Consider the following 24,513-nt stretch of genomic DNA (forward strand, 5'->3'; position numbering starts at 1 on the left):
CACACATGGCACTACCTGTCTGTGGTTAAACAGGGATTTCCCTGCTACAGAGCCCACCGTTTCACTCACAAACAGACCTGCAACTGGGGGAAAGATTGGAGCAGCTCCAATGTTCAACATCTTCAGAGAAGGCAGACAATGGGCAGGAACAGAAGCCAAAGGCTGGGAGGGGTGCTGAAAAAAAACCTCAGCTTTAAGAACCACTCCTGGTTCTTCAATCTGGGCCCACCACCGCTCTCCTGGCTGCAAGGCACTGTGCTCACTTGGCTCAGGTGTAGTGATGCTCTTTGGCTGTATGTGACCCATCCTGCCTCCTGCAACACGCCAGCATCTCCCCAAACCTGAGAGTCCCTGAGGGTTACTGTCATGCCATCTCCCTAACCTTCTGGGTCTTCCTGAGGGACCGTTATCGTTTATAGTCCACTTACTACCATCTTCCCCGAAGGACTGCTCTCCTCTGCTTTCAAAATGTCTTTAAACAAAGGCTGAAGCATAGTGCTTCATAACCCAGGGAGAAGAAAATTGCCCTGGTTTAGCTGAGGCTCTCAGCCACAATGAATTCAGTGCCCTGATCTTGGAAGCCAAGCAAGCCCGGTCTGCCCGGTACATCTGTAGGAAACCACCTCATTATGTTTACGCTGCCACTGCCCAAGGGCTCCTGGGTAAGAAGAGACTCTAATGACGGCTGGTTGCTCGAGCCAAACCCAGATCTTGCTAAGCTGGTCTGCAAAGCACCAGGCAGGGTCCTTCCCACCAGTTTCCTTTTTTACAGAGAATGTGCATGTGCAGTTACTGGGTGCAGATCAGCAGGAAGTTCCTTGCTCCAAAATCCCCACATTTGCCCTGCAAGCAATTTTTTTTTTCCTGTGACTGTCTTCTCTCTGCTTCCTCCCACATCACATGTGCTGCAGTGTTTCTGGATTTCCTGGAAGACCCATCTCCACCCAACCCTCCACCACTGCTGCGTATTACAGGCATTGCCACACAACTGGCTGCCTCCAGCTGTAGCCTCCGCTACTCCCAGCTCCAGTACGACACAGACTGCATTGCTCCTTCCTTTGAACTGAGCAGAAAGCTCTCTGCATACCCTAGCCGGCCTTGAGATCGTTCACCTTCTCATTGAGCCATGCGGCACTGGGCTGTAACTATGCTCCACATCCTCCTTCCTCGTGGCGAATCAAGCGGCAGAAGTGAGTGGTGCAGGATTCCCAGCTATTGCCTGTCCAAATGCTCTGCATTCAGGTCCCTTCTTCACATGCACTCAGCGAGCCTGCCAGGCTGAGAAGCACTGGGCTACCAGTCTAACGGTGCTGGACTTGTCGCTCTCCTAGAGACGTCTTGACCCGGCACATTCCTCCATATGCATTCTGCTGTCCAGAGATGTAAAGTTGTGAGATGAGGAGAGAGTTCAGAAGAGGTTACAGCACCAGCTGGGGACACGAGAAACTGAGATTTATTACCTTGCTCTGCTTCAGGCTTTGCATGAATCATGAGTGACTCAGTGGCTTTGAAATCAAGGAGCTGAGTCTCTAAGCAGCATAAAAGTCTGTGGGTGACTTTAGCACTTAGTAGACCTCGATGTTCACTTCTGAGTATTGTCCCCCAGTGGGAGCGGGGATGTGGCATATCTCCCCGCGTGCCAGGGTGGCCAGTGAGGTACACCCTGAAGTAGCCTGCAGCAGTGAGAGGGACCTGAGCTCACAGTCATTCAGCATCTGCACCCAGGGAAGGCAATTGCTGCAAGCAAGCCAGGCCTTTTGAGCCTGCAGCACCTAATTATAAGGGAAGCTGAGGAGAAAGAGGAGAAAAAAAAACAACAAAAACAACCTACCAGTAAAACAAAAGACATTTCTTAGGAACGACTGGTTTACCACAACAGCATTTCCATCAAGTTTCCAAACATTTTGGAACCTCCCACTCCTATGTCATCTTATATAATTTCTGGAGCTAAACAACTGCTTTTGGGAGGGATACAGCACTATCCTGCTCCAGCAGGAAACCAAAAAGCTGGATTTCTTCTTTCCTTTTCTGCAGGAGGTGTCTGGCAGCAATGAGGAGGTGTTTACACCGACACAGGCTCACATCTGCAAAGCCCTTCCAGTCCAAGGGAGAAGCCAGGCCCACAGGCTGGCAGGGGGTCTGTGAGCACGTGAGATACAACAGGGGAATCGAAAAGATAAATTGAGAGAGCAAAGGAGGGACAGAGGAAAAGTTGCAGCTACGAATGGGCTAGCAAAATGTGAATGCTGCGGGAGAAAAATTGAGGCAGTGAAGGGAGTGTGTCAGAACTGAGTAAATCAGGCAGCGACATGGTAATCAGCCTGGCCTTCCCAGAGGAAAGGTGTTTGCATCAGGAGAATTTTCTTCTGGCATAAATCAGCAACAGGACAAAGTGTTGATCCAGGTCTTGTGCGCTCCCAACCAGTGCTCCCATCACACAGGGAGAAGCTGGGCCACTGGGGAGGGTGGGTGGGTGGGTGAGGAGGGTCCGGCTCTCTGACCTGCCACAGCTTTCCTGCAGGAACCTTTATATCCCCCCAAGGAAGGGGACCAAGACAGTCTGCCAACCTGTCAGGTGCCAGGCAGAAAAACAACAATCCTGTTTCTGCAAGAAACACCCAAAGGTTTCCAAGCTCGTCTGAAAGATTTTGCTGGGAGGGGCATGCGTGGGGAGATTATTACATTTTAGTCGCCAGTAGCATGGCCAACCAGCTATCCATCTTCCTCCTCCACTGGCTCCGACCTCAGGACAGGCAGTGGCCACGTCTGCTCACTCAGGATGACTAAAGCAGATGGCCCGGGGTTTTATCCAGCTTTTCCCAGCCCAGGACTGCACCCACACCGTGCTACTTCTCTGAGGAGAAGGTCTGGTGGTTGGTTTTTGCCAGTATGTCTTAACCCAAATCAAGGGTGGTCACCACAGTGACACCCATGTAAAAATTCACTCTGTTTTATACCGTTATCAGACAAGTTTTAAGTTTTTCTCTTCAGTGTAGCCCTCCCACCCTGGGAAGTTACACTGCATTGCTTCACAACGATACTGGGAAGATGAAACAGTCCACCAGCATCACATCTAATGTGGTGGAGAGGGACAAAGAGAGCGCTAAACCAAGGTGCCCAGTGTGCACAAGGGATTAGCCACCTTGATTTTCAACATTCCCCGGGTGCTAAAACTCCCACCTCGAGCAGCTGAAAATGCTCTTTAATTGATGATGCTGACACTGGGAAAGAGCCCAGGTAAATTGGAGAATTCAGCTCCCCCCTCACTGAATCTGCACTTCATAAAAATGACAGTCCTGAGCAAGTTACTTTAAGTTAGAAAGGAACAAGCCTTGGCATAGAGAGAAGATGGTAAATAAAACCTTGTATGTGTGTCCATTGACTAAGAAAACACCTAGGAAAATCTTAGCATGATTGATGGAGCCACTGACCACAGCTGTTGAGTAACCTCCGCTTACCACCTAGGGCTGGACTGGTCCCTCTGGGCAACTGGAGAGTGGTAGAGAGGTCAATGCCACAATAAAGCACGCACAGGGAGCAAAAGAGTCTGGGAATACCTGGTCTCGGCAGCGTGCACCAAATGTGGGCAGGTCAGGACCAGCCCATTAATAGCCAGCAAGCTCTTACTCGGTAGCCTCCTTTGAAAAAGGAAGTCAGGAGGAACTTACGTCAGTCTCGGCTAGAATTGTTGATATGCATGACTGAAGGAAGAGGCTCCAGGCTTGTGACAGGAGGCCAAGTGACTCAGTTGTGGTGGGTGGGGGCAACAAGAGAGAAGGGGATGTGGGTAGGGAACAGGGCATGAGTCACCAAGGAAGCACATATGTTGATAACAGCTGGATAAACTCAAGGCAGAGACACAAGGTCTGCTCAGGAGAAAATCCAAGCTGTACTTGGAAGCCAAAACCTGGAGACAGCAATCCCAAGGGCGAGTGTAACAGAGAGCTGTGAGTGCCTGGTGCAGGCTCTTCCTGCTCTGCTGCTCAGCAGGGCTTGCAGGATGAACATCTTACAACAGACAAGGTGTGACCACCGTGTTGGCAATGTTCTTGTGTCTCAGGTACTGCGTTTCAGCAGTCACCTGAGATTGGAGTCAGCCTTGTTCACAGAGCTCAGTAAAGTCCTCTCCATTATAGTCCTGCCACCTCATGTCACCACTCCTCCCCCATCCCACAAGGCACAAGCCCTGCATGCTCCTCTTTGGAGGTTCAGTTTCCTACAGGCGATTTCTTAGGCAAGAGGCATGAGTATGACTGAGCCATGGGACAGTAAAAGTTGACTTGAAATCCGCTTCTCTCTCCTCTCCCCCATCACCCTCAAAAGCTCAACTGAGGCTGAAGTGGCTTCAAACCGTTCGAGATGCCACTGAAGAAAATGATGATGAGGGAAGATTCATTAGAGTTCACTGGTCAGTGCTGAAAGCCCCAAGAGAGATGTGGCGTGGAGACGAGAGGAAATACACAGATGATTCACCCTCCACCTCCCTCCACTAAGCTCACCAAATGTTCCACCTCGCAGCTTAGCGTGGATGCATTATCATTATCTGGAAAGGCACAAATGAACCCACTTCACCTGGTGTGAATGACTTGTAGGGTGCAAGCAAGGGGCCCTCCCAGCTCCCGCTGACCCTGTCTAAAATCTCCCTGAAAACCTAACCTCCCCCTTCTGTGAGCACGGTCAGCTGCAGCCTGCCCATCCAGTTGGATCTGCCTTCCTCTCCTGCCTCCCCAGCAAATATTTAGAGGCATGGACTCATCGCCTTGGCCAGCCAGAAACCCGAGAGGATGGCTGCTGACTTAACAAGAAATGTGTCCCAGTCACAAGCCTGTTGCTTTGCATCCATCACCGCCATGGCACTTCCCCTTCAGCAGAGAAATGGGAGAGAAGCAGCGTCGACGTGGCACAGGAGATGGGAAGAAACAGCCTGGGTCATGGTGGGGGTAGAGATGTCTGTCTGGAAACAGCAGCTTTATCCTCTGTGACCACATGGTCTCATCCAGATCCCAGTGCTGCCCACGGCTCTGCCATGTGCCAGACCCATTGGCATCTCACTGAGAGATGTCAGCGGCTCATTGAAGGCTCATCGGTTCCCCTAATGCCTACGCCTTGGGTTGCAGTCTGACCACATCTGTCCTGCTGTGCCATCCCAAGCACAGAATCCAGACACTTGCCAGGAGGTTTCCTTCTACTCCTGTGTCTCCAGATGCCAGGACAGGAAGGAATAAACACGAGATCTCACAAAACTCATGACCTGTCAAGCACTCTATCCATCCCAGGCAGATTACACCACTGTTTTCCATGCCTTGCCTTACCAGAGGAACATTTAGCCACGTATCCTGAAGGACAGCAATCACTCAGTCACTCCCAGATGCAGCTGCTGGTAAACCTCTTCCTAAAATCTGCAAGAGAGCAGGGGCCAGATTCTGCCATGCAAAGTTTCTCCCTTCCCTAACCCTCCCAGAGCCAGGGAGTGAAAAGCTCCCAGTTCCACCCATTGCCCGTGTGAGCATCGCTTCTCGTTCAGCCTCACGCACAGCAGGGGGTTTGGGAGAGATGCTCCCCCTGCCCTGCTCAGGCACAGTGGCCACGCAGCCGGCCAGGGTCGCTGCTCCAAGACTTGAGCACTTGGGGCTGGGGTGCTCCCGCCACCCAAACCAATGGTTTGGGCCAAGGAGGCTTGGTTACTCTGAAGAATTAATCACATTAAACGGCACACACCGGGGGTGAGTGACTTTATATCAAGCCTATATTTGCCAACGTGCACTGTAAATGAATATTTGATTATATTAACAACCCTGGCAGATAAAAGAGATTTTACGTTACTGCCTTTGAACTGAATACAATGTCTGGTGCCTGGATGTTGCAAAAAATAGATCCTCCTCCAACCACTCAGGAGCAACAGGAACCACAATTCCACTTTGTGGGCCCTCAGCAGGGTTGGTTTTACTGAAAAAAAAATCTTTCTTTATAGGTTCATTGGTTAGTGCCTGCCTGTAGGGGTTTTGCAAATACGTCAAGGATGCCTTTCCTTGCTGCAGGTGAGGTATGGGGCTAAACACAGAGCTCTGAAGATGTGCCAAAGAGTCATGCCAGTTAGGATGTTCCAGGAAAGACAAGATGTGCTTGGTATGATCTGCTAGGTCCAAAGAGCTCGCTGCTTTGCTACAGAAAGTCACCTGCACTCAGAGCTTGGTGTCAGGAGCAAGCCCTGCTTCAGGGCACGTCCTGGGCTGGGTTGATGAAACCCCCACAGGGCAGAGGGACTTGCGAAGCTGCAAGTAGATCGTTCCCAAGCAGGCAGCCTGCTGAGGGTGCACTTTTTACCCTCTTCCTATCTGTTCCCTCCCAAAGGCAAAGAGCGTTGCTGCTGAGCCGCCCCAAGCCTAACCCTCTAACAGACAGCAGCTCAACCAGTGCAGCCATGGCAGGACGTTACAGCACAAAGGCTCTTAACTTCTGGCAGTGGGAGCGTTCACATTAAGTTACGCAAGTTAATTACTCCAGTATTACCCTGCTCCACAAAAGCCACGAAGGATTGGTTCCTTGCCTAGACAGCCTTAATGATGCTCCTGCGTGGCAGGCTGGGAAAGCAGCTACCAGAGATTTTACAGGTATAAAGAGGCTGGAAATGGAGCCAGCTAAGATGGTTAGAGGAGATAAACATGCAGGCAGACAAGTGCATGTATGCAGGCACAGACGCCACATGGGTAAAGTGAAACCACCAGGATGCAATCCTCTCTTTCTTGCCAGTCTTCAGTCTGCCTTAGGCATGCCTTTACACCAAGACAGTAGTTCTTCTGGGTGGGAATAGATGTACACAGGTTTAGTGCTTTCATGGCAACGTTAACCTCCTCACTAGGAGGATGGGAAGGAGAATACTGAGTTCCCAGCTTATGCCTGCTCCATACCTGGCCCATGCTTACCTATCCTGTGGCACAGCGCCCTAATGTACTGAGCTTTGCAAGGGAGGGGCAGATCTGTACCCACACATTCTGTTTTCTATTTCCACAATCCCACTGTTTAGCATCCCATTGTAGGACAGGCTCTCCATGCTGGCTGCTCCTCCACACAGTTTGCTCTTCCTGAGCTATAAGCAATGCACTGGACAAGGTCTCATCAAAGCCTCATACGGAGGCAGCAATACTTCCATCAGGATTGCATTAGAGGCATCCACTGTGCCTATAGCCATCCTGCAATTAGTTACTACCCCACTTCCTCTTCCTCTGATAATTCACGTGGAGGAGAGTCCAGCAAATGGGAGAAGCTTTATTAATAGATCCAAACACATTACCTGAGTTGCAATATCTCATATGGCTTCTTCTAACTGTCCCCAAGGTCGCTCCATCCTTCCTGTGTGACATTCAGATCCACTTCCATGTTGGCAATGCTCTCAACTGCCTCATCTGCAGGAGCGATCCATACGCTCCTCCATGTGTCCCCAGCTCATTAACAAAGATATTAATGAAGACAGATTCCAAAATGAATCCCTGTTCACTTCTCAACACATCCTGTTGACTCTCTTCCATACTGTCTCCCACTCACTTGAAATTTCTGTGGTAATGCTCAGCCTGTCTCATGTCTTTAGAAAGAAAAAAAAGTAACTTATCAATAAAAGGTGATTAAGTTACTTTGGCTTCATCTATTTAAGCTTGCAACATCACTTAGATGTTCAGCTGAGCTGTTCACATGAGCTCACATTGTCGTAGCTTACCTTGTCTAAAATTGGTCCTTCCATCTAAGGAGTCCTGACACAAGAATGCGTCACTGGGCATTTGTGCCAAAGCAGTCGGACCCATTAATTTCCTGTCCATTTATAGACCTAGCTGCATGTTCATCTTTTAAAAGCAAAGAGCACATTAATGTAGAATTTTCTTCCTCAAGTGTAGAAGCATCGCTGACTCCTGCACGTCGGTGTACACAGAGGTGCTTCCATCCACCTCCACAGGCTAAGCCATGGACAGATGTCCCGTTTGAGACCCTCCAGTAGCTCCTCTGCTTTCTACAAGGCTTTCAAAGATAAACACAGATCATTCAAGCACTAAAGCAATGGCCAGACCAGGAGGTTTTCCTCTACCCCTCAAAGCATTTCATACAGCTAGTCCTAAGATCCAGGAGGGCAATTCCAGCAGCGCATTGCCAGCTTTGGCAGCTTTTCCCAGGGGCTGGATCCAAAGAAGTCATCTGAGTTCAGGACATGCAGAGTTTACGTATTACAAAACAGCCATCTCGTCTGGCACAGAGTTTTGTAAGCATTGAAACATGCCCTCCCTCCCCACTCCTTTCTAGGACACACCTAGGTCCTAGGTGGGGGTCTGTTACAGGCCGCCTGGCCAGGAGGACAGAGCAGATGAAGTGCTCTATAGGCAGATAGGAGCAGCCTCACGGTCACAGGCCCTGGTCCTCATGGGGGACTTCAACCACCCTGACATCTCTTGGAGAGACAACAAGGCAGGGCACAGGCAGTCCAGGAGGTTCCTGGAATGCGTGGACGACAACTTCCTCCTGCAGGCGATAGAGGAGCCGACGAGGAGGGGTGCCATGCTCGACCTTGTGCTCACCAACAGGGAGGGGCTGGTGGGGGATGTGAAACTAAAGGACAGCCTTGGCTGCAGCGACCATGACATGGTGAGTTCAAGATTCACGGGGCAGCAAGGAAACTACACAACAAGCTCTCTGCCCTAGACTTCAAGAGGGCAGACTTCGGCCTCTTCAGGGACCTGATGGGCCAAGTGCCATGGGAGGTGGCCCTGGAGGAAAGAGGGGCCCAGGAAAGTTGGTCTATATTCAAGGAGCACCTCCTCCGAGCTCAGCAGAGGTGCATCCCAATGAAGAACAAGTCGGGCAAAAAGGCCAGGAGGCCGGCATGGATGAGCAAGGAGCTCCTGGACCAACTGAAAGTAAAAAAAGGAGGCCTATAGAGGGTGGAAACGGAGACAGGTAGCCTGGGAGGTCTACAAAGAGGCTGTGCGAGTGGCCAGGGATAAGGTAAGGAAGGCCAAAGCCCTGGCAGAACTTAATCTAGCCAGGGATATAAAATGCAACGAGAAGAGCTTTTATAGGTACGTAGGGGACAAAAGAAAGTCCAGGGAAAATGTAGGCCCTCTCCGGAAGGGAACTGGTGTCCTGGTTACCCAGGACATGGAGAAGGCTGAGGTGCTCAATGATTTTTTTACCTCAGTCTTCACCGACAAGGGCTCTTGTCCCACCACCCAAGCTATAGAAGGTGCAAGCAGGGACTGTGAGGATGAAGAACCGCCCACTGTACTCAAAGAACAGGTTCAGGATTATCTGAGGATTTAAAGGTGCACAAGTCCATGGGACCTGACAAGATCCATCCGCGGGTCCTGAGGGAACTGGCAGATGAAGTTGCCAAGCCACTGGCTGTCGTATTTGAGAAGCCGTGGCGGTCTGGTGAGGTCCCCGATGACTGGAAGAGAGGGAACATAACCCCAGTTTTTAAAAAGGGGAATAAGGAGGACCCGGGTAACTACAGGCCGGTCAGCCTCACCTCTGTGCCTGGCAAGGTCATGGAGCAGATTCTCCTGGAAACCATGCTAAGGCACATGGAGAGCAAGGAGGTGGTTGGTGAAAGCCCACACGGCTTCACCAAGGGCAGATCGTGCCTGACCAATTTGGTGGCCTTCTATGACGGGGTGACGGCATCGGTGGACAAGGGACGAGCAACAGACATCATCTACCTGGACTTGTGCAAAGCTTTTGACACTGTCCCGCACGACATCCTTCTCTCTAAACTAGAGAGACATGGGTTTGACGGACGGGCCACTCAGTGGATAAGGAGTTGGCTGGATGGCCGCACTCAGAGAGTGGTGGTTAATGGCTCAATGTCCATGTGGAGACCGGTCATGAGTGGCGTCCCTCAGGGGTCCATGTTGGGCCCAGCCCTGTTCAACATCTTTGTCGGCGACATGGACAGTGGGATAGAGTGCACCCTCAGCAAGTTCGCCGACGACACCAAGTTGTGTGGTGCCGTCGACACGCTGGAAGGGAGGGATGCCATCCAGAGGGACCTTGACAGGCTGGGCCTGTGCCAACCTCATGAAGTTCAATCAGGCCAAGTGCAAGGTCCTGCACCTGGGTCATGGCAATCCCAGGCACAAATCCAGGCTGGGGGGGAATGGATTGAGAGCAGCCCTGAGGAGAAGGACTTGGGAGTGCTGGTGGATGAGAAGCTCAACATGAGCAGGCAATGCGCCCTTGCGGCCCAGAAGGCCAACCGCATCCTGGGCTGCATCCCCAGCAGCGTGGCCAGCAGGTCGAGGGAGGGGATTCTCCCCCTCTACTCTGCTCTGGTGAGACCCCCCCTGGAGTACTGTGTCCAGTTCTGGAGCCCCCAACACAAGAAGGACATGGACCAGTTGGAGAAGGTCCAGGGGAGGGCCACGAAGATGATAAAAGGGCTGGAGCACCTCTCTTATGAGGTCAGGCTGAGAGAGTTGGGGCTGTTCAGCCTGGAGAAGAGGAGGCTCCGGGGAGACCTGATAGCAGTCTTCCAGTACCTCAAGGGGGCCTACAAGAAAGATGGGGAGAGGCTGTTCAGTAGGGCCTGTTGCAATAGGACAAGGAGTAATGGTTTTAAAATAGTGGGGGGTAGATTTAGATTGGAAATTAGGAAAAAATTTTTTACAATGCGAGTTATAGAACACTGGAACAGGTTTCCCAGAAAGGTGGTGGAAGCCCCATCCCTGGAAACGTTCAAGGCGAGGCTGGATGAGGCTCTGAGCAAGCTGATCTAGTCAGGGATGTCCCTGCTCCTTGCAGGGGGGTTGGACTAGATGACCTTTGAAGGTCCCTTCCAACCCTAACCATTCTATGATTCTATGAACTCCAGCATGGAAGGAAATCTACAGGCTTGACGTCTTTGGCTGCCAAAGGCCTGAATCCCTTCCCATGAACCGAAGCAGCAAATCTGATAGCTCCGAAACATGCCTGCTGGGGAACACTGTGATTGGCCGTGCTCTGGAAGCACCCTCTTCCATTGTGATGCCAGCAATCGAAAAGGATAACCCAACTTTCCCTCTATATTTGCATGAAAACAGTATCCACGAACTGCTTGAGATGAATCTATCTGATCTCTGCCATCTGTGGTTTTGGAAGCAGGTGAGGGTTGTAATGGTTTGCCAGCACTTTCCTGTCTTGCCACTTGACTCCCCAGCTTCAGGAGGTTGGACATGTTCCCCTGTCATGGTGGGAATGCTGAACAAGAGATTTGCTGTGTCTCTTCCCAGCATGGGGGAACTGTTGGGAAACTCCAAAGTTGTGTTTGCTTTGTCCGAGAGCTCCCCCAGCAGTAGAGAGGAAACTGGGGCAGGCGGCTGCAACCTGCACTCCTACTGCCGGCACGCACTGCAAATCCGCAGCATCTCACGAAGCCACTCCAACCTCCCAGGGATGCGCGGCTCTCTTCCATTTCCAGAAGAGCCATTGCTATGGCAACAAAAATTGTTAGCGGTTTTAAATGCTTCCTCAAGGACATCCATGAAAGAGGCTGATGATGGGGAGAAGAGAGGGATGCGATGCAGCATGATGGGACCAGCCCAGGTACCCATCCGTTCAATGCATGGACATGCTGAAGAACAAGTGCCTCCTCTTCATGCTCCCTCTGCAGAGAAGAGAGACAGAGAAGAAAGCTCTTTTACTGGCAGCTTGTCACAGTCAGGGGAAAAAACTAGCCACATAGTCTCCCCAGAAAAGAAAAAAATATTTTTTTTCTCCAAAAGGTACCAAAATTGAATCCTCTGTTCTTGTTTAAATGGACAAGGATATTCAGGCAGCATTCACCAAGTCTCCTTCCCAAAAGAGACCTAGAAAAAGTCCTCTGTGGGATAATTAACTGGCTAACTGACAGGAACCAAGGATAAAAATAAGTGGAATATTTCCACCATGGAAGAAGATAACCTGTGAGATCTATTCTCATAATTGCACAGCTCGTTACAGAGTTACTACCAAGACAGCCACTCCAGCGGGTGCTTGGGTGCCCGGCCACTGCCGGAGAAAGGAGAGCTCCTAAATCCAGCATGTTATGCACTGGGAAGAGACCCATCCGAGCTGCTGCTTGGATAGTGACCTGCTCCCTGACCCCACTTCTGCCTCAGTTTCCACGTCCTACCTGTAGGACGAGAGCAGCACGCAAGCAAGGGTGGGTGGAAACCTCCCAGTGAAAGGGGAATAGCATCACCTGAAATGGCCTGGGAGAGGGTTTTCAGGAGCAAATCCTGCTACCCCCCTACCCAGCATGAACAGAAAACGAAACCATTGCCATTGGCTTCAGTGTTTGAGTTATTCAAGGAGGTTTTGCTGAGTCTGTGCCTTAAGCAGGGGAGGATCTCATTCGCAGAAGACGTGTGGCTAGAGGCTATAAAGAAAGGCAGTGCCCAGTTCCACAAATTTAAACCCAGTTAGGCCTCCCCTGAAGTTCAAGCACTCCCCTATAATTATTATAGCCACTAATGACTTGGTTAGCAGCACAGAAAGCCGTTGAGTCTTTTGGCAGGACCATAAGGGTCCACATATGCAGGGTACGGTTTCAGCTCAAGTGGTCAGCAGCGTCTGTAGGAAATATCCCCAGCAAGCCCAAGGCCACCACCAAACTGCAGGGGTTGGGGAGCACCGCCGAGTGGCAGGCGGGGGTCAGAGGCAACCAGCCTGTGGGGCAGGCTGAGGTCATCGTGCCCAGCAGCATGAGGCAGCCAGTGCCACGTCGGAGTTTGGACCGACTGGCACGGGGGGCAAGCTACGCTGTTTGTATTCAACCCGTGCATACACATGTGTGAGTCATCCTCAGCTGAGCACTGGGTGAGGGAAACGTACGTGTTCATTATGCTATGGGAATCTAAAAACAATCAGCAGCACAAATATTGGTATGAAGCCTGCTAGGTTGTTTGGTTTCGCCCCCTTGCCCCCCAATCCATCACAGTATCCGGTAAGTCATTTCTTAAAAGTCTTCCTTCTAGGCTTGAAGCTGGTATCTCACGCAGCTGCTGCCCACAGATTAATTAATCATTGTTCCTGTCACTTTTCGTCTGGGCCCATTATCTGCCTGGCCACAGCTTTTGCCTTTCTGCCAGCAGCCAGAGATGAGAGGCCGTGCTCCCCCCTCCCTTGCTGCAGCCCCTTCACAAAGCACGCTCCTGTTAGCAATGCTGGAATTTGTTTCTGGAAGGGGTCTGGTATAGAAGAGAAGACATCTTCCTCTACCAGTGAAATCTCAGTTGCTACAGATAAACAAATTCCATCATTCAGCCCCCAAAATTCCCAGTCTGCAAACACGCGCGTTGCTGCCCTGCTGCGATGCTCCACGTCTTCCCTCCTCCCACCCACCAGCTGTCTTTCTTCTACATCTCCCATCCTTTCTTTCGAGCCTTCTTCAGCAAAGGATGCTCTTCCTCCAAAAGAGCTTCCCCCAAATACCCTCCTTCTCTCTGCTAAGAAATTGGCTCCGAATCACTTACAAAAGCCGCTGTTTCCCCAACCTCTTGCTCTCCAGGTTCTTATTTTCACTCAGTTCCTGAGTGGGCTGCCTTTTGTTCTCTAGCTGCAAAGAGAGATGTACCTGAGCAAACTTTTGCTGGCTTTGGTAACCCCATGCCAGAGAGGATAGTGGAGGTGCAAGGGTTAAGACAGGCTAACAAACAGGAAGAAAAGGAATTAATTTATTGAATGATACAGAAAATACTATTTTCTTTCCTCCCCTTGCTGAAAAATATTTGCCCACTGTCCTTCCAACTTGTAACAAAAACCTTGCAGGAAATAAAACTGTTCAAATCTATTTTTTTCTGGTTGCAGTGGTTCCTAACAGGTCGAAACACTCTTTTGCCAGCAGCAGCCACTTCTTCCTCCCCCTCTCCACATCTGGCATGGCAGGGTTTTATCACCTGTCCTTGGTAAAGTTTTTTTCTCCCTCTTCTCTGACCCACCTCAGGTTTTCCTCCGTTAGAAATGCTTTCCCCTCTTGCCATCAGCCTCTCCTCCCAGATGTCATCAGGGCAGAACAAAAGACCAGATAACATCCATGGGGAATTCCTCCACTCCCTGTGGCTTCTCTTCCCAGGGCTCTCCGAGATTGCCTTGCCAACTTGCGTGACCCCCATACCAGCCAACATCAAGTTTTTCCAGTACTTGCAGGAGAAAAAACAAAGTCCATTTTAAAGGAGAAGCAGTGGGACAGTTCACTCCCTGTGTGCTGCTTCCTCTGCAAAAGCAGCCATACGGCAGTGCTTAACTGCACTTACTGTGCTGGAATTACTTGGCCTTCTGGCTTTATTCTCCAAGACTGCTCAATTCTGCAATTGCCACCAAGCTGCCACCTGCCTGCCTAGCAAGCGCTGTCCCACTCCCTGGGCCCAAAACTTCTGCAGGCAGCTCCGTTCCCGGGGTGGTTGCAGCCTGAAAGTGCTGCCTCCATCCCACCTCACCTCAGGTTTTACCCGTCTCACCCCTGTCTGCATTAACCCCATCGGTATTTAGGCTCATGTGGTGTCCCTGAGGATCCTAGACCCAGAGCCAAACAAATTTGCCCACAGCACCCTACAAAAACTCTTACAAATCCCCTTTGCTTGCACTTGCTACTGCGCAGCCTGTGTGTTTTGCGACACCTGTTTTCTAAACGCTTTAAGATGTGAAGATGCAGGCGCTGGGGACAGCAATTGGGGCAGCTCTGCCTGTGAAACATCTCAGATGTGTGCGCTGAAGCGCTGCTGGGGGCGAACCACGGCTCAGCACCTCATCGCTACGGTGCCAGGCTGGTGGCTTGGAGCTCAGGTAGCTCTGAGGGCAGTCTCATAGGCAGGTAGTGACGGTCACTGGAAAGCTGAGGGCCCATTTTACAGGGCTGCTGGTCCTTTACAACCTGCAACACCTTGGATTTACAGTGGCTTAGCTTTGCCTGACCTTCCACAGGGCCATCAGGTAGGCAGGTGTGTTGCTGCTCCAAGCCCCCAGTCTCCACTGTAAGCTGTTCTGTAAAGCAGCATTCTGGGCCGGCTGCTTCTCACCCTTCTCAGACCTCATCATACTTATCGGTACTCTCATTGCATAGCGTTGGGACAGGAGGCTTGGGAATTATTTTACCCCAACGTGAGTCTGGCATCTACTCTCTGCAAATGGAGTGAAGTCACAGGTAGAAAAAGCCAAAACAAAAAGCCAACAAAACTGATCATGAGTTTAGGGGAACGTCAGCATCATCTGTTGCTTCCATATCACGTTGTGTCATGCCCGATGCTCACACTCTTAGCTCACACCATGCCAGCTCTGCCATAAAGGTTTCCTGTGGGAATAAATCATGACTTGAGTAGATACTCTCGCCTGCACTGGGAAGACATCAAAGTGACCACAGGGTTCCTGGCCGCCCTGATTAGCAGCTGTCAGCAAGAAGCTGCTCTTCTCTTTGAGGTTGCTTCTTAAAGCCCAGCGTGTTGAGAGGAGAGCTGGTGTAGGCCTAGCTTTGGCACTGCCCCCGCCTCCTGCTTCTCTGGCAGAGTCACACGAAAAGCAGCTAGATCCAACGGGGTGATGTCCCTAGACCCCAGTAGCTGGAAACTGCAGGAAAGGAGAGCCCAATCTGCTTTGAAAAGAAATACAAAACCAGAAAAAATGGTAAGGGAGGCCAGGCAGGTATTAAATCACAACAGCCCATTACATCACAAGGGTATCTGCCTTATCATCTCATCAACAAGTGTTAACGATAAAATCCAGGTGTCTGCTTTCTTATCGAAGAGAAGAAAGCCAGGAGTTTATTCAGCATTACAACCCAAGTCGGGAACAGGGTCTGGGACCCTTCTTGCTGGGCCGGGTGCGCTAGCAGGGGAAAGCTGTGCTCACTAGAAATACAGATTTTACATGGGCAAGTTAAAACAGTACTAAGGTTTTTTTTATGTATATATATGTATACATATGTGTGTATACATATGTGTGTATATATATATACACACACATGTATATGTATAAAAGTTTGGTATGAAACTCAGTGTAGTCAGATGGTGAGGCTCACTTCAGTCCCGGGAAAGAAGAACCATAGTGGGTTTATCTGCAGCTTAACCAGCTCACTTTACAAGTTAATCCAGGTCCACTCTCCTCGGGTACCCAGCCACGGATTACTATGTGGTGAACCTCACGAGCCTGAATGAGATCGGGGTTGCTTGGCTCTGAAGAGCAGCCATGTTGGTCTGGGCTCTTCCTCCGTGTCTGACGCATCCCCTCCGCTTCAGTGCCCAGCAGCAGAGGAAGAGGACCTGGTGCCCGTGTTGATAACGATCAGCCCCATGCAGGCAGATCAGAAGTGTGCGTTTGGCAACTCCAGCGCAGCAAGCGCCTTTTTTCCTGGGCTTCACTTGCATAAGTTGATTATCAGGGCTAATAATTCCTGCTCCAGGCTCAAAGAGGGGCCACAAGTGGGCAACACGATCTGACCATGCGAAGGGACCAGAGAAGCCACTGCCGTGGGGACGGCGCTGCCCAGCCCTTGAAAGAGGTGGCATTTCAGAACGGCGCAGAATTTCTGCCCAACACCGACAGTGTGCAGCGAGCCACAGGATCAGGGGCTGGGTTCACAGACGATCCAAAAAGAGCACCTTTTAATTCACCTTGCTTCGCAAAAAGTTTTATTTTTAGTGCTCACGAGCGGTGCCAGATTTGCAGCATTATAAATAGGAGACTTCTATTTATCCTACAGTCTAGGTACTGCAGTGCTAAGTCAGTTTTATGACCTCAATAAATCCAGATTAGGTGCTCTCAAGGATTTGTCACCATAGAAATAACATTTCTTTGTTGCATTCAGATGCACGGCCAGGGGGATGGATTATGCCAAGGAGGGGGTGCTGTTCTCATAAGCCAGTCCAATGCTTTCTGATCTGTCTTGACACGACGCAGGCTGACATTCAAACAAGGCTGAGGATTCCCAGCTTCAGATCTCTCAGTCCTGCCTGAAAGGTGATTATACACGTCGCATTTCGGGTGAAAAGCCTGCGGCAACACCAGCAGATTAGAGTCTGCCTTGATGCCCACGATGGGGACTGTTACATGAATGATGGCCAGCCGTTGCAATCGCGGTGTCCTTGCCCACATCAGCTGCGCACACGGTGATAAAACAGCAGGGCTGGAAGTCAGAATAGCTATGAGACTGCTGCTCTGCAAAGGTGGAAAAAAAGGAGATTGCAGGAGAAAGAGTCCTATTTGTTAGAAAAACTCACAGCCTATTGCGAAGATGTTGCTTTTATACCAAGCTGACCACCAGCTTGGTAGAAAGTATTAAAGTATTAAAATGCCAAAATAATTCTTCCCCTCTTAAAAAAAAAAAGTAACTCCCCTCTAATTCCCTTCCATTTCTTTTTTTCCTTTCGCTGACTGATGCTGCTTCATTACACTTGTGGCATTATGTCAATTCCCAGCATGACAAGCATTTTCTAGTGGTCACCCACCTCCCTCTCCGAACAGGCTGTGCCGCTCCTGGAGACAAGGGATGCCAACTGGCTTAGCAGTAGGTAAATGCACTTCCTGCAAGACTAGCATTTCAGAACACCTGCTCCACAAAGTGCCACCTAACTCCTTATGCATTTATTTGAGCCTGTCCCCTGTACGAAAAACCATCCATGCTGCGTGCCTGAAGACTGAGCTGCCTTCTCTCTCAGAGGCAGGACCCATGGGATGTTCACCCATGGGAAAATCTCCACCAGGACTCTTTAGGAAAACTCAGGATGTCAGAACCTTCCGCATTGCTGTGTGATGGGAGACCAGAGAAATCCAGAGTTGGATGGGAACAAGGGACTCTACAAAGGAGGCTCTGAAGTCCTGTGCCCACATGGCATTGCCATGGAGGATGGAGGGGCTTCTCTTGGGTTTGCCTGATTGCACAAACCTCTACAGCAGTTTCCTTGCTTTTCTCCTAGTGCCGAAAACCATAGAATCACAGGATGGTTTGGGTTGGAAGGGACCTTTCAAGGCCATCCAGTCCAACCCCCCTGCAAGGAGCAGGGACATCTCCAACCTGATCAGGTTGCTCAGAGCCCCATCCAGCCTGGCCTTGAATGTTTCCAGGGATGGGGCATCCACCACCTCTCTGGGCAACCTGGGCCAGTGTGCCACCACCCTCAATGTAAAAAATGTATTCTTCATATCTAGTCTAAATCTACCCTGTTTTAGTTTAAAACCATTACCCTTAGTCCTGTGACAACAGGCCCTGCTGAAGAGTTTCTCCCCGTCTTTCCTGTAGGCCCCCTTTAGGTCCTGGAAGGCCGTTATAAGTTCTCCCTGGAGCCTTCTCTTCTCCTGGCTGAAGAGCCCCAACTCTCTCATCCATCTGCCGTGTGAGCTGGCAGATGCAGCCTTGTGCAGTTTTGTGGCACAGCATCCTGCCTGCTTCATCATGATGCTGCAAGGAGGGAGGGAGCCCGGCCGGCTGCACTGCGCCGATACTCACACCAGCAGCACAGGAAGCTGGCTTCCACTCCTGAATCGTTGAGGATCACAAAGGACCATTCCTTTTCCCTTGATCCCTTTGCCAAAGACTTCCCATCCCACTGTCTGCTCTGCAGTCAAGCTTCCTCTACACTCTCCTCTGTTGCCTACCAGCAGCAACCAGGGAAGGGCCAGGGAGCAAAGATCAGTAGCCTTCAGGTACCTTGAAATTACCTCGTTCCCTACCTGGGAACCAGGCTGTCAGGGTGCTTTGGTCTCCGCAGTCTCTGCCGGGAGCCGAGAGAGCAAACACACCGAGAAGCCAAGCGTATCAAAAAGCATATGAATTACAGCAGCTGTAGGTTTCTGATCCTTTTGTTCTCCATGAGATTTTTCTAGTTTCAAAGGTGGAAGCCCACACAAGTACAAGCTGCTTGGCTCAGATGCCACATTTTGTCCAGTCAGCTGCTTGGCAGGAGGAGGTAGGGTGCTGGTTTTGGGAAGCACCGCACTGCCTGCCTGCCCCAGCTGTTGGTGAGAGCTTGCTTCTCCTCCTCACTTGACCTAGAAGTCAAGTGAGGGCAGGCAAGTGGAAAGAGGATGCTTCAAGCTTACTGGAGCCTACTGAAAGTATGAAAAGGTGATTGTGGAGAGGAACAAGCCTTAACAATTAGTTCAGATAGCTATAATGTCTGGGTCTGGACTGGCAGCTGGAGAAGACTGGAGGTTTGGCTGGTCTTGTACTGGCCTTTGCGTGCACAGGAGTGGAAGCAAAGTGAAAATGAGGCAGTGTATGAGGAGAAGGAAATAAAAACCAAAAGAAATAAGAAGTACTTGTGCCCAGCAAGATGAGAAAAAATAAACCAAGCCCTCGTGGGAGTGTGTGTTATTTGCTAGCCATTGCTGTCTGATTTTAGAGTCGCAAGCCTGAGCTCTAAAACCACCGCAGAGTCATCACCGAGTTGCAAACGCATCCTGCGCTGCTAAATGAGGATTTCAGCCAACTTCCCAATAGTCACAAGTGGCACTGCACAAGTCATGTGCCAGGCTGGGATGAGAATTTGTCACGACTGCTGTAAGGCACACAGGCACCGGAGATCCCTGGCAGATGACAATCCCATTTCACGGCAGCTCTGGAGGTTTCAAAATGAGTTCCCTTTGCCTGAAATGAAAGCAGCGTCTTTCAGATTTTTTTAAAAAATTGAATTTTGTTGAAATGTCTATTTTGGGATGAAAATCTGAAGCCTTTTCAGGACAGAGGGGATATTGTATTGCACAGGGAGGATGGGAGGATGAGACACGCTGGCTCTCATCTCCATGTCCCCAGGGGCATGGGTGTAGTTTGCTACCCCAGTAAGCGTGAACGCACTAAGCTCAGCAAGAACACCCCTGTGGCTACGGTGCCACCGAGCCAGAGGGACAGCACGGGGTTTGACATGTAGCTCCTCCATGGTCCTAGCTTGGAAAGGGAAGAAGTGGAATAAAGAGTTGAACTCACCCAAATAAAGCTATTAAGCATTTGGCAGGAGTATTTGGCGTCCTGTGGCTTGCCAGCACCCCTATCGGGTCTGTCATCACTGCCTCCCCTTCCAACCCAATGCGAGCTCCCGGGGACATGCTGGCTCCTACCAAGGCAACAACTTGTGCCTTGAACATCCCAGCTCTGGCCTCTTCTGCCTGCAGACTGCTCTCCTCCTGTTTGCTTCTGATGCAGGAAGAGCCTCTCGCCAGAGGATGTGGAGGCAAGTCTTGTCTTCATTTTTCCATGAACTCTGTCTGAATGCCTGCAGTTGACTCCTGGACAGCAGTAGGCCCCAGCTCCAGATGGCAGGCAGCAGATCCCCAACTCTGGGTGGGTCTGGAACATATTTTGGCCATCAAAAGAGAAGCAAGGCACTCAGCAGCAGCACCTGTCCCTCTGGTTCCTGCTACACTCTGCACAGAGCAGGGTTCCCAGACTCGCACTGGGGTGCTCCAGAGGAGGAGCAAAAAGGCTGGAACCCTGACAGCCAACTGATCGCCTTGCCTTAGCTTGGATCTCTTCACGAGCAGCCAGCTTGGCTAGACAGAGGGCTGCTTTCCTATTTATTTAATAAATAAAGTGAAAGACATCTTCCAGCAAGTCTATTCTTCTCATTTACCAAATGAGGTCACAACATTCAGCTGTTTGGCTAAAGATTTACACCACAGTATCAGAGCCTAGACCAAGTTGGGAGTGGATGTGACGTCTTGCTGAAGGAAACAAGACATATATTCACCATCTATGCATGACGTTACAACAAGCTGTGTGTAGGAAGGCAGCTGTTTCCCTTCTGCCACCTCCAGCAGCACATGACATGAAGCTTGCAGGATCCTGTGTTCAGCCCAGGGCTCCCTTCTTGGTTTAAAACCCTCAAGAGGGAGTTGGGGCTCTCTGCTCTGCTGGTCCTTCATCACCGGGGGTTGACGACTGGCAATTTTAAGGGAAAAGTGAGTCCTTACACACCTTTTTTCAAATTAGAAACAGGGAAAGGGACTGGGAACACTGTAGTTTTGATGGTTCACCCTCCCATATGATTTCTGGGCTGACAGCACCGGGTGGGCTTCAGCTAAACATGGCCCTTGCTGCACCCCACATGAATATGTACACTGCCCTTAGCCCCACAGTGTGCTCGGGAGACACTGTTTCGGATTAGACAGTTTTGTTACAAAATCCTGCACAGTTGACATCGAAACACTTGGTGTGTGTTGGCTGAGGTTTGATGGACTTTTGCCAAGGCAGGGAAGGACATTCTGCAGGGTCTCTAGGATCACCGTGCAGCCAGCAGCAGAGGACCTGCCTGTTCATCAGAAACTTTGCTTACATCCCAAGTTTCAGAGCAGCATTGCTTCCTACCATCTGGAAAACACTGTTTTTTCTCTGCTGCAACTCATTTCAAGGCTAGCTCTTCCATTGCAGCGATCACGAGCTAGCAGCAAAGCAACTACTCCTGCTCTGAGTTGTCATTCTTTGAAGAAAACCCATTGAGCAAGTTCTACCATTGGCCACTCCAAAAGGAAGACCTGCTCTAGAACCAGCTCCTCAGCCGTGAGGAGCCATTTAATTTATTTATTACATCATTCAGTGGAAAGACAAACCCTCTCCAGACCTGCATTTCTGGCACAAAGCTGTGGGCTGGCACAGGCAGAAGAGCTTGTAGCTTGGAAGAGCATCTCATTCCACAGAGCCTGGGGAACACCTTGGTTGGGGTCCCAGAACTGTCCTCCCCAGCGCTGAGGCAAATTCTCTGAGCCACTAGACGCAATGTGAGTCTAAACAGTGAGCTTAGAGCAGAAGGAACATGGGATCCATCTTTGCTTCCTTATACTTGAAGATGGGCTCAAGTCACACACCACAGTCATCTCTCAAGCTGACCACGGGTTATTTTCTTCTGTGGAAGCAAAAGTGCTCAGCAGCCTCCTGCCTCTCTCCCTTGTACAAAATGCCCAGAGAGATCTCTGTGCCTGGGACCTGCCACAGGTTCGGGGGTACGGCACGGCAGTGGGTGGGTGTCTTGCTCAGGCATCCCCCTGCCCTCCGAATGGCAAAGCTGGGCCTTCAGTGTGGCCAGGCTTAAGAAAGTGCTGACTTCCGTCCCCCCGCCGCCCGCCCAACTCCATCCCTTGGCAGGTCTCCACCGAGAGCAGCTGTTTAGCATAACTAAATTGAAGAAACCCTGTGAGTTTGCAGTTCATGTATTTCTAGATCATTAAGCCTTCTCCTAGCGACAGTGTTTAAAAGGCACAATGATGTTTCATTCCTCCCTCCCCCCTGCTGTTTGGCTCTTGAAAATTAAAAGATAAGCTTTGTAAATCTCATGAAGAAGAGGGAACTGTCACTTTAGCGTTAGAAGAAAAGTCAGCAAAGAAACAAAATTCTTCTTTTGGCAGAGGAGAAAAAAAAATCCATTATTAAAGGCTTAGAGACAAAGGCTCTCAACACAATTAAAGGCAAACCTAAGCCTCTGAAAGCAGAGGGCATGACACTGGAATACACACAAGAGGTAGAGATGAAAGCCTCCATTGTAGTGCTGCTGAAAAAGTTTTTAAAAAAAAGTTTCAATGGATGCATTTGCCTAAACCGAACCAGATAAGAAGCTTTCTAGAGAAGGGCTGGAGCCTTCCCATGTGTTTGTACAATGCCAAGAGCCACTGGGCTCAGTCTTAATTAGGATCCTGGGGCATTACTAGAATAACTTGGGGAGAGAGGGTCACAGCATTCATTAATCAGAAAGAAAACAGGGCTCCAATATTTTCTGTGGGAAATTTTCCACCTGGGAAACCTAATCTTTCTTTCCAGTCTGTTGAGCTGAAGCAAAAAAATGTTTTGATTTGGCGTTGTCAAGGCATTTTTTTTCGCGGGAGAGCTTGCTGAGGATGCAGTGCTGCACTCTGGGCACACAGGCAGCTTTCAGCCCAGCAGTGGTCTGAAGATGTGGCTGGAGTGTGCCACATCTGGAGTGTTTTGCTCCTAGCAGGTAGTAAAAACTGCCTCTTGCTCTTAAACCCTACACCTCCAACCAGCAGCGCCATGCGCCAGATGCTCACCGTAAGATGCTCCCAACCAGCTTGCAAACATCAAGGACCCCTTGCTGCCATTTGTGAAAGTCTGTGCTGGTAAGGGACCACTGCCATTCAGTAAAATCACCCACCCTCTGCTGCAACTACCCAAAGCCAGGTCTGGCTTGACCCTAGATGGCTGCACCACACTGGGGAAGTGATGACCTCTATCTCAAGATCTGTCTCTTGTTTGAGAGGTTGAGATGTCTTTATAGGAGAGCAGCTCCCTCTTCTCTGTGGATCAGCATGGGCTATAACAGCTCATGTGTCTCTGCAAGGGATGCTCCTATGCTGTTTTCCCCTGCCTGGTGTGTCAACACAGGCAGTCCACATTTTTATTAATGTCAGTTTTAATCTACGGCTCTCCAGGAAGGGCAAAAGATACTTTATGCCAAACTCAGCATCATAATTGTGAGGTTAGAGATGGAGACTGTATGATGAGGATGGTGCCTGAGGTCTATCAGAGAGCTGCCAATAGGAGCTGAGCGCACAGAACATTTCACAGTTTGTTTTCCTTGCTCGCACAGGGACTGTGCTGGCACATCTTTTCCCCTTGTGGGAGGGAAGGTCTGTTATTAGAGCTAGCTGGCAGTTTAATCCTGTTTCAATTCTCCTCTCTGGGGATGCTCCTGGGACAGGTGATCCTGTTTGGGGATGACTTGGGTTGCTTCTATACAGAACAAAAAGACAAGAGAGGGTGGGAGCTTCTGCCAAGCACGCTTTCCTCCTGTCCTAGCCCCTATGATGGTGGCAAGACCTCGGGGAGCCACAGGCAGCTCCGAGGGTCAGTCCTTCCACTCAGTCTGCCATCCGGTCCAAAAACCCCTGAGGGTTTACCCATTAACATCAACTCATAGTACGATCTCCAATGAAACCAGCTATCCATTCACAAGGCAAAAGGCAACTTGTTCCACTTAGGGCATCGAGCAGCTTCCTGCCAATATTGACTGCGTTTGTCAGATACAAATCAAGTGACTAAGGGCTGAAGGGTTATCTTGATACTAGATTTCCTGCTCATCTTTGCCTATGGCAAACCAGAGTTCTCTTTTTTTAAGGACACTTCTCCATCATGAATGATGGAACAATAAAGCCAGGCATCCTCTGCTATCCAGCCACAGATACAAAAGCAGGTAAGAAGCAGGCTAAATCACTGTCCTCCATTCTGAAAAGAAAAGCAAGGTCCATGGATGGTTTTAGCTTTTTTTTTTTTTGTATGTTTTCCATTGGTTGGTTTTGTCACCAAGGAGACCAAATTCCTACACTCACTGTCTTAGACATTTCGCCAGAACATAAATCCACACTTCTGTGCCAATGGCCATCACAGCATAATTACATAATTATGTGCTTGTGAGCTGTAGCTTTACTCACCATACGCATGGTCTGCCAGGTTTTTATGTCTACTCAAAGCAGAAAACAACGTCCTTCAGGTCTGCCGTAAGCCCAAGTCCCTGCTAGCATCGTGGATAGGAGCTGCCTTGAATCTGAACCCTCTTGCCACATGTTCCTCATACCCATATAGAAAGTCCT

Source organism: Chlamydotis macqueenii, chromosome 6 (assembly GCF_036417535.1).
Source record: "Chlamydotis macqueenii isolate bChlMac1 chromosome 6, bChlMac1.mat, whole genome shotgun sequence".
NCBI classification, from domain to species: Eukaryota; Metazoa; Chordata; class Aves; order Otidiformes; family Otididae; genus Chlamydotis; species Chlamydotis macqueenii.